The sequence below is a fragment of the Pantherophis guttatus genome, chromosome 5 (genome assembly GCF_059756535.1).
Source record: "Pantherophis guttatus breed Tessera chromosome 5, ASM5975653v1, whole genome shotgun sequence".
Taxonomy (NCBI): domain Eukaryota; kingdom Metazoa; phylum Chordata; class Lepidosauria; order Squamata; family Colubridae; genus Pantherophis; species Pantherophis guttatus.
The window spans coordinates 113,795,397-113,806,679 of NC_142067.1; positions in this window are offsets into that span (position 1 = coordinate 113,795,397).

Below are 11,283 nucleotides of genomic sequence, written 5' to 3' on the forward strand. Positions count from 1 at the left end.
CCACCCCCCATGCCCAGAGACACCCCCCCTCCAGTCTCCCCCAGACAGGGAGGCGTGTTTCGAAGTGTGTGTGTGTGTGTTTGCACAAGGGTGTGACTTTTATACACACACACACACAGAGGGGGGAGGGGTTTGAGCCCCCCTCCCAGTCCTGCAGGCCCGAAACCCCCCTCCCCTCCCCCTCCCCCCATTCCCAGGTCTGGCTCGGCCCTTCGCCCCGCTGACCTGCCCGGCTTGGCTCGGCCCCAGGCGCCCTTCCTTCTCCCGAGACGTGGTGCGGGCGGCAGGCGGGGCGACGCCGCCCCTTCCTTCTCCTCCTCCTCCTGCTCCGCCCACAGGACGCTTCCGCAGCCGCACCGACCTGCCCGGATTTAGGGGGAGGGAAGCGAGCGTCGGAACAAATGGAGACCGGAACAGAAGGAGTGGGACGCTTTCCCCCCCCCCACCAGCTGCGCGGCCCGGTGCCAGGTACTCCACGGCCCGGCACCGGTCCACGGACCGGGGGTTGGGGACCACTGCTATAAAACACTGCTCAAACTAGGAAGAAGTAACTGATAACTTTTTTTTATCATAGCTGATTAAGATTAGGGAGATGGGAGATTTAGAAATATGAAATGCATATGAATAAAATTAATCAATAAGAGATGTTTTATACAAGCCACTGTAGAGAAATATTTGTTGCTAACTACTGGGAGAAAGTCAATTGGGGGCACATAAGATTCATGAAATACGGATGAGGTGGCTCAGTGTCTAGGATGCTGAGCTTGTTGATCAAAAGGTCGGCAGTTTAGTGGTTCGAATCCCTAGTGCTGCATAACGGGGTGAGCTCCCGTTACTTGTCCCAGCATCTGCCAACCTAGCAGTTCGAAAGCACGTAAAAAATGCAAGTAGAAAAATAGGGACCACCTTTGGTGGGAAGTTAACAATGCTCGGTGCGTCTTTGGCATTGAGTCATGCTGGCCATATGACCACGGAGATGTCTTTGGACACCGCTGGCTCTTCGGCTTTGAAACGGAGATGAGCAACGCCCTCTAGAGTCAGGAATGACTAGCACATATGTGTGAGGGGAACCTTTACCTTTACCTAAGATTCATGAAAGCTCACATTTTTATTTATTTGTTAAATTTATTTGCAACCTATTTCACCATGGGGCTACTCTAGGCAGTTTACAACAATGAAAATGAAGAAATGAAAACAAATGTAAGCAAAACAGAAGTAAAAAAAACAGAAGACAATGATAAGCAGTAAACAATGAAAAAGAAAACAATGAAAATACATCAACATGATAAGAAAAGATGGACAGGTGGAGAACAGAGATTGAACAGGGGCGTGGGGTTTACCATCAATCCAGCAGTTACCTCCAGCATGGAATCCCCGTTGGGGATCCACATTTTTTTTTTAAAAAAAACTATATATTTATAGAAATTATAGGCCATCAAATTTCTAATAATTATTTCCAGCTTGAGAATAGTATAGAGCAGTGGTGGGTTGCCCCCGGTTCTATAGAACCGGTAGTAAAACTGGTGGGAGGCTCTGCCCACTGACCCTGACATCATCAGAAGTGATCTGCACATGCAATCCCATTGTGAACTGGTAGTAAAGATAAGTAGAACCCACCCCTGGTATAGAGGCATTCACAGTACGTCCGAAACACGTTAAATCTACACATCAAACAATGAAAGAGATTAACATAAAACACATTGATGATTAACTTTAAATTCTAAATGCACTAAGGAAAAAGCTCTTATTTCTTGATGGGGCTAATCTGATTTCAACTGGAAGGCCATTCCAAGGAGCTATCATTGTTTTTAATGGAAGCCTTTCCCCAAGATAATCATATTATGTGGATCAGTTCCAATTGAAGTAACCAGTACAGATATGGATTATCTGGAACTAATACGATTATCTTGACTTAGAACCAGTTACTTAATGACCACTGGAAGTTATGATGGATCTCCACATAGCTACTTAAGACCTGTTTTCAGATGGCCACACACATCCCCATCCAAGATCACACAATCACATTTTGAGTGCTTGGCTAGTGACACACCTTTCTGGCTATTTGCAGAATCATTCAGTCACCTGACTACAATTTGTAGCTTTCTTTCTCTTTTTTGGGGGGGAGGGGCATTTCTGTTATTTACTTCTAGTTTCTGTAAAAAAAATGCCCATTGGAGAAAATGGATTTACTTAAATGGACCACTGCATTCACTTAACAGCCATCATAACAATGGCCATAACTTTAAGTACAATCACATGATGTCTCAAGTTATGGCTGTAATGACTTACGGCCATAATTCCAGGATCAATTCAAGCAGTCGTAACATGAGGACTGGTTGTACTTTTGCACAACTTGTGCTAAAAGTCAATATTTAAATTGAAGCAGGGGGGCCCGAAAGCCCTACTAAGCAGGTATATACAAAAGTATGAAGGCTATTGCTTAACACATTGTAAGCCGCTCTGAGTCTCCGGAAAAGGGTGGCATATAAATTGAACCAATAAATAAATAAATTGAACCAACAAATAAATAAATAAATAAATAAATAAATAAATAAATAAATAAATAAATAAATAAATAAATAAATAAATAAATGAACACAAACAAACAAACCAGAGAGCAATTGAAAGCCAGGTCTGGTTTAAAACAGATGTGATATCGTTTAACAATGGGTGCCGTTGTATTTTGAACCAACCATAGATTGCAAATAATTTTCAAAGACAGTCCCCTATAAAGCACATTGCAGTAATCTATAAAGAATATTACAATAAACTAGGTAGCAATGAATTACCCTGTTTCCCCGAAAATAAGACATCCCCTGATAATAAACCCAGTCAGGCTTTTGAGTGCATGTGTTAAAATAAGCCATCCCTGAAAATAAGCCCTCACTAAAAATATTTAAACGCATGTGCAGCCAGTCCCCACTAACCATTTCTTCTGGTTAGGGTTAGGGAGACAGAGCAGGAAATCAAATAAGACTGCAAGAGGAGCCCCATCTTGTTCTATATGCCCCAAAATAATAAGATCTCCCTGAAAATAAGGCCAAGTCCTTATTTCGGAGTTCAAAAAAATATAAGACAGGGTCTTATTTTCGGGGAAACACAGTATTATTGTTTGGTCCTCTTGCATGAGATATGGCTGCGGTGGCATCCCAACATGGGATGGCCATTGACTTCTACTTGCTGCTCTAAGTCCTGCGTGTATTTTTGGTGTAAAATAGTTGAAAATAAATTTTCAAATCTGGAACATCATTTTCTCTATTTAACCAAGTACAATTTCTGTTGTTAAAGCTTATTCTTTGCAGCAAGGACCAGAAGCATCTCTTTCTATAGATACCTCAGGTTCCTAGGAGGCATTTTGAAAAGATGACGGTGAAGTTTCCCGACTTGAAGGGAATCAACTATTTTCAACTCCCTGCCTTTTAACATGCCTTGTGGCTATCGTTTCCTTACTTTACGGTTGATGTTGATAAACTAGGACTTGTAACATTCCACCATAGCTAAAACTCCATCTGTTGTTATAGAAACCGCTTTCATTATTGTTGCTTCTCATCCAGTGACATATTTCTGGAAATCACCATAATAAGCATCACTTTCGCTTAATTTTATCTTCATTAGGACCACCATTAAACTTGCAAAATTTGCCATCAACGTCAAAGATAAATGGACACATTTTTTTTCTCTCCTTGGTTTGCTTTTTGTTATGATCCAGCATCAGTGAAGCTTGCAGAATTAGAACACAAATAGAATTATTGGCCAGTTATTGCTGCCTTCTAAATTTTGCAAGACATTTAAAAAAAAAATGTACACCTTTGTGAAAACTATTCGCAAGAATATTATATAGAAGAAAATGGTGGTTTACATCTAACTCCGATTATTTTTTTCAATTGTATTTATTATTAGGTTTATTATAGATCATGTCAGGTGGGTTGGAGAGAGAGAAAAAGAGAGAGAGAGACAGAGAGAGAGAGAGAGGGAGGGAGGGAGGGAGGGAGAGAGGGAGAGGGAGAGGGAGAGGGAGAGGGAGAGGGAGAGGGAGAGAGAGAGAGAGAGAGAGAGAGAGAGAGAGAGAGAGAGAGAGAGAGAGAGAGAGAGAGAGAGAGAGAGAGTATCCTAAAGTCACCCAGGTGGTTTTCATGCCTAAGAAGAGACTAGAATTCATGGTATTCTGGTTTCCAATTCACCCCCTTAACTTTTACACTGAAGTGACACTCTTAGATCAGAAAATCCATGAGTTTATGGCAGTGTTGAGATTTCTCAGTACGCTCAAATAAAGAAATCTCAGAACAAAGAAAAGAAAATATCTTATGTCATTGTTTGGCTACAAATCATTTTTTTTTTTTTGTCAATTTGACAGCTCCACTATGTTTATCAAGCCTCAAAGTACATCCTCCTATTGCCTATCAGATTTGCATGGAAATGAAATCATACAGCCATTTCTTAACAAACCATTTAATCTCTTTGTCCTTCCCCTCTAGAGCACAAGGTCATAATGCTGCATTACAATGTTTTAAATGGGAAAAAAAGATCTTGCTAAGGAATAGTCGAGCGAGAAAGAGGATGAGGGAGGGAGGGAGGCTGAGATAAACCTGGGTCAGAGAGTAGAATTGCATTCTCTGAAAACTACCCACCATTTGTGCGGACAACTCTTCTCTCATTTGCACTGCATTAATTATGGGGCTTTCCAGCAAATTAGCAAAGAGGGGAAAGTAAGGTGACTCATTAGCTGAAGAAAAAGAACAGCTAATGATATGCATAAAACAATGCTTTGAGTGCTCAAATGCAATTAAATGTCCAGTATGATAGGAGCCATTCATTTACTCTTTAAATAAATAAACAAATAAGAGAGAGAGAGAGAGAGAGAGAGAGAGAGAGGGAGGGAGGGAGGGAGGGAGGGAGGGAGAGGGAGTGGGAGAGAGAGGGAGATGGAGATGGAGAGAGATCTAATAATCGGTTTAGTTGTGTAACATGGATGCATACTATGCTGATAAGAAGAACAGCATCTACATCTTCCTGAGACTCAGTTATGATGTAGCTCATTACATTAGCACAAAGAAAGCAGGAAATAAATTACCAAGGTGTATTCAGGCATGGCTAGAGGTTTGACAGCGCCTACCCCATGGAAAATCCATCATTCTGAAAGGGGCTTGCCTGCTGAAGGGAAGAGTTTCAATGGAATTAGATTCTTAAAATAGAGGCTCTGTGGTTTCTACCTCTTCGCATCAGATGCAAAGAAGTATGTCATAAATGCAAACTGTTTATTGGACAGAGCTGCTTTCTTTCATCAGCCAGGATCTTTAATTTGTGTCTCATAAATAAGGCAAGGTAATATATATGCAGCAACTCACACTTCAGAGCGTATGGGGAAAGCTTCCACAGAGCACTAATCTTTTTGAGTCAGCACCTAATGCACACACGCATTGGTGTGGGTGTATGCTTTCATTTTGAAATGTGTACTTGATCAATGTCAATTTCATAAATTCACCATAATGGAATAAATGTTTAATAAATGCATGGGCTGCGCATGAAAATTCTGTCTCTTACCATTCTGGAGAGGGGGGAAAAATGACAGGTTTACCAAAATAACAGCTCTGTCAAAGGGCCCTAGCTATTGTAAAATATTAATACAGATTATTACCATATTTATTTCTTCTTGAGCTGCTAGTGAAGTGATTTCCCTCCATTGTTGGCAACAATGAAAAAGTTGCGAAGAACATATAAATTAGTAGGGCTGTTATTCAGTCCTTGGAATGTTAAACGGTTTACTAAGGAAAGTTGTAAAATAAAATGGAACCCATTGAATAACCTTTTAGAATATTAATGTTAGTAACCTATTTCATTGTACTGTATAGGCATTCATTCGAGGAAGGGCCAATGACAAGTATTGTGTGCTCTCTATCACTATGAACATTTCTAAATTATCTGAAGCATACAAAGAAAACTTGAAGTGTTAGTTGTAGGACAGAGATCTGCAACCTTAAACACTCAAAGAGCCATTTGGACCTGTTTCCCACAGAAAAGAAAACACCAGGAGCCACAACACCTTTCCTGTGCCTGACTATTTCTTGAGTGGCCACAAAACCAGCATATGTAGTTGAATTAAGCATTCTGTTTTCTTCTGAAACTTTTCTTTTTTTGGATTTATCCATGGTTGGCCTACCGGGGGTTGAAAAGCTCAATAAATCATGTGCCAGCAGGTGTCACACATTGGTGGTTGTGACACATATTTTGAGTGACAGGGATCCACAGCAGAGGGGTGAAAGAGCCATATGCAGCTCCAAAGCTGCAGGTTGCTGACCCCTGTTGTAGGAGAAGGAATGGCAAAACCTGGAGGTGGGGTCAAAAAAGGAAACAGCCTGGAGTCATTATGTTCCCACATGTAATCTATGTAAATTTGATTCCTCTTGAATTCTGTTAACCCTTATCAAATTATTGCTGTCGATTAGTTGACTAGATTGTAGAGATTGTATAGGCACAAACAATAAATCACTTACTTGCTTATTTATTTACTTATTTGCTTATTTATTTACTTATTTTTAAACCTGAAAAAGAGCCTGGTTATGTTTAATATATTCACCAAATAACAGGGAAAAATTAATATCTGGAGAAGAGCTAGATGTAGTAGACCGCTACATATACTTTGGTCAATGGAAGGTGATGCAATAAAGGAAATTAAATGGTGTATTAAATGTGGTTGGCAAGCATTTGGCAAGCTAAGCATAATTTTCAAGAACAACCTCCCCCTGTGCTTGAAGAGAAAAGTTTTCAATCAGTGTGTGCTACCTGCTCTAACATATGGACACTAACCTCACAATTGATTCAAAAGCTATGAGTGGCACAAAGAGCTATGGAAAGATACATGCTCAGCATTGCAAGACAAGATAGAAAGATCTGCACATGGATTAGAGAACAAATGAAATTATGCAATATCATCAAGAGAGCACAAGAATTGAAGTGGAAATGGGCTGATCACATAGCAAGAAGAACTGATGGCAGGTGGACCAAGGCAGCCATAGAATGGTGATAAAACGCATCCATGAAAGAAACCTAAAACAAGCTGGATTGACGACATCAACAGGTATTGTAGCCCCAATTGGAAAAAGGAAGCTCAGGACCATATTCATTGGAAGCATGCAGAAGAGGCCTTCATCCTGCAGTAGATAGACAATAGCTACAATGATGATGATGATAGAAGTTATAGTTTTAGTTGCATATTTATAGTTACAGCTAACGGTATAGTTATGGATGCTGTACAGGTATATATATATATAGAAAATTGGTCATGCCTAATAATGAAATGTGCTTAATTAGTTTTAAGAATACTTGAACTTTCTATGTCTACATGAACTCAAGACTGTAGGGATACTCATTATTTTGAAAGAATCAGACAGGAGAGGTGGATTCAAATAATTTCCTTTAAATAATTAAGATGACTCCAGATTCCCTGTCGTTGTTCAATATGTATATATGTAAGTATTTGCATATATGTATATCTGTCTGCATGCTCATGTCTCATGTCTATCTGTAGGTGTTGTTGTTAGTTGTGAAGTCATGTCTGAGCCATCATGACCCCATGGACAACTTTCTTCCTGGCCTTCCTGTCCTCTACCATCCCCTGGAGACCATTTAAGCTCACGCCTACTGCTTCAGTGACTCCATCCAGCCACCTCATTCTCTGTGGTCCTCTTCTTCTTTTACCTTCAATCATCCATGTGTAGGTAGTCTCCACTTAAGTGGTGTCTCAGTGAAATGCAGGACTAGAATCCTCATTAGACTACAAGGACAATGTTCCCCTTCCTGTTCCAAAATCAAGATTCAGAAACTTCTGCATTCATTTTTCATAACCAAGACAGATGTAGTATTCCTACAATGGTCATTTTTCTCTCTATAAGTTTGTTCAATTCTTTTCAATTCAAAGAAAGTCTGCTGTGCATTTAGAATAGAATAGAATTCTTTATTGGCCGAATGTGATTGGACACACAAGGAATTTGTCTTGGTGCATATGCTCTCAGTGTGCATAAAAGAAAAGATACATTCGTCAAGAATCATAAGGTACAACACTTAATGATAGTCATAGGGAACAAATAAGCAATCAAATCATATTAGGAAACAGTCAATATAAGTCATAAGGATACCAGCAACAAGGTTACAGTCATACAGTGGGAGGAGATGGTTGATAAGAATGATGAGAAGATTAATAATAATGTAGACTTAATAACTAATTTGACAGTGTTGAGGGAATTATTTGTTTAGCAGAGTGATGGTGTTTGGGAAAAAACTGTTCTTGTGTCTCATTGTTCTGGTGTGCAGTGCTCTATAGTGTCATTTTGAGGGTAGGAGTTGAAACAGTTTATGTTCAGTATGTGAGGGGTCTGTAAATATTTTTACAGCTCTCCTTTTGACTCGTGCAGTATACAGGTCCTCAATGGAAGGCAGGTTGGAAGCGATTGTTTTTTCTGCAGTTCTAATTATCCTCTGAAGTCTGTGTCTGTCTTGTTGGGTTGCAGAACCAAACCAGACAGTTATGGAGGTGCAGATGACAGTCTCAATAATTCCTCTGTAGAACTATATCAGCAACTGTATCATTTCTCTACATCTTCATAAAGGCATAATCTTTTTTTACATGCTGCTGCCCCATGAAATATACATCTTGCAAGCAATTATCTTCATGATACCACTTCTTTATTTGCAATTTTTCCTAATATATTTCTTGACACATGCAGATACTGGTTTTTTTTTTTTTTTTAAAGACAGTTACACTTGAAAATGTATAAATGTACAAACCAGATCCAATTTGGATTAAAATGAGAACCAAATCAATTTGGTTGCCTGCTTGGATTTTTCAAATGTGCAGAAGAAGCACTTCCGAAGATGACCCAGTTTTAAGAGGCTCACACTTTACAATATCGCAATGCATAAAACTAAGGCACAACTTTACTTAACTGATCTATGAAGCCCACCTGAATAGCCCTTCACTCCACAATCATTAAAGAGGTATATCTACCTCATTTTTTATTAAAGAGATTAGTAATCTTCCCTACTGATGCTTACTCAAGATTACTCATGCAGTAGAGGAGGTATTTTTTCAGAATATAGTGGGTTTTGTCAGAAGCCAGAGTTTTGGCAGTGTACCTGCAGCCTCAGAAGTTTCTCTTGTGTTAAATATATTACATTTAAATCCCTTGGGACTCATCCAGCTGCTCTTATATAATAAGTCTTTTGTCACTTTCAGGAAATTCTTTAGCATACAAAGACAGAACCATTTTTCTAGATATCTCAATGTTTCTATTATGTCTTTCTTGGCAGCCTCGCTATCAGTTCTACTTTATGGCGTTCCAGTTAAAGCCTTTCCCAATATTTCGTTTGACTACAACTTTATAACTTCTCACTCGCCCATTTTTTTCTGACTCATCCTCCACTCATATCCTAAAATGTGCAGCTTGCATTTAGTTATATTAGAAATCAATGAGCATCTAATAAACGGATACGGATGCAGTAATAGCAATGATAGATGAATAGCTGTGATTGCAAAAATTCATCAATGGAAAGAGAAAGAAGTTTGATATACAGTGATTCACTGTGAGGTGAAAGAATATCTCCCACAGATTGTTAGTTTAGTTAGTTAGTTTATTTGATTTATATACCGCCCTACTCCTGAAGGACTCAGGGCGGTGAACAGCCACAAGATAAAAACACATAAATACAAAATTTAAAAACAGAATAAAACCAAATTAAACAATTTGGCCGAAGACAGATTTAAAACACCCCAATAAATTAAAAACAAATTAAAATTTGCATTTTAAAAAGGGAAAAAAGGGAAAAATTAGGCCAGGCCAGCCTGATGGAATAAAAAGGTCTTGAGAGTGTGGCGGAAGGTGCGTAGATCCAGGATCCTCTGTATCTCCGGGGGGAGCTCATTCCAGATAGTAGATCCCCCACAGAGAAGGCTCTCCTCCTGGGGGCCGCCAGTCAACATTATTTGGCCGACGGCACCCAGAGGAGCCCGTCTCTATGAGAGTGTACCGGCCTGTGGGAGGCTAGTGGTGGCAGCAGGCGGTCCCGTAGATAACCAGGTCCTAAGCCATGGAGCGCTCTAAAGGTGGTAACTAAGACCTTGAAGTGCACACAGAAGACCACCGGGAGCCAGTGCCGCTCGTGCAGGAGAGGTGGAATTTACGTGGATGACATATTCTCTCTCTATAAGATCTGCTGAGAAATACCATTTTAGCCATGCTGCAACCTTAACTAGTTTACATATTTTGTTTCTACTTGTTTGCATTCTTCTTCTTCTTCTTTTACTGCTGTGATCTGCATTGAAAAAAAAAATAGTTATGCACAGAAGGGATTAAGGGGGGAAAATCTTCACATATTGTTGTTGTTAGTTGCGAAGTCATGCCCGACCCATCGCGACCCATGGACAACATTCCTCCAGGACTTCCTGTCCTCTACCATCCTCTGGAGTCTATTTAAGTTCACGCCCACTGCTTCAGTGACTCTATCCATCCATCCATCTCATTCTCTGTCTTCCCCTTCTTCTTTTGCCCTCAATCTTTCCCAGCATTAGGCTCTTCTCCAGTGAGACCTTCCTTCTCATTAAGTCGCCAAAGTATTTTTTTTATTTTTTTTTATTTGATTTATATGCCGCCCTTCTCTGGAGACTCAGGGCAGCTTACAATGCGTTAAGCAATAGCCTTCATACTTTTATATATTTTTACAAAGTCAGCTTAATGCCCCCACAAACTGGATCCTCAATTTACCTATCTTAGAAAGGATGGAAGGCTGAGTCAACCTTGAGCCTGGCAAGATTTGAGTTTCATCTTCAGAATCTGGCCTTCTAAAGAGCAGTCAAGGTTGATTTCCTCTAGGACTGACCAGTTTGATTGCCTTGCAATCCAAGGTAACTTGCAGGAGTCTTCTCCAGCACCAGAGTTCAAAGGCCTCAATTCTTCGGCACTCAGCCTTTCTTATGGTCCAACTTTTACAGCCATACATTGCAACTGGGAAAACCATTGCCTTGACTATACACACTTTTGTTGGCAGGGTGATGTCTCTGCTCACATATCTGTATCTATTATTTCAAAAATAGAGAAGAAAATAAGAAAAAAAGATTAAGGATGTTAAGTACTATGTTCCGACTATCAAATTCAAATGAAGGTTGTTGTTGTTGCTGTTGTGATGGTTGTGGTTTACCAGAAACTAATTTTGGTCATCAGCTAATAAAGTCAATTGATTTTCGAAATCCTAGAAATATACTCTTTGAATCACAATGAAAGAGACCATTTTGGC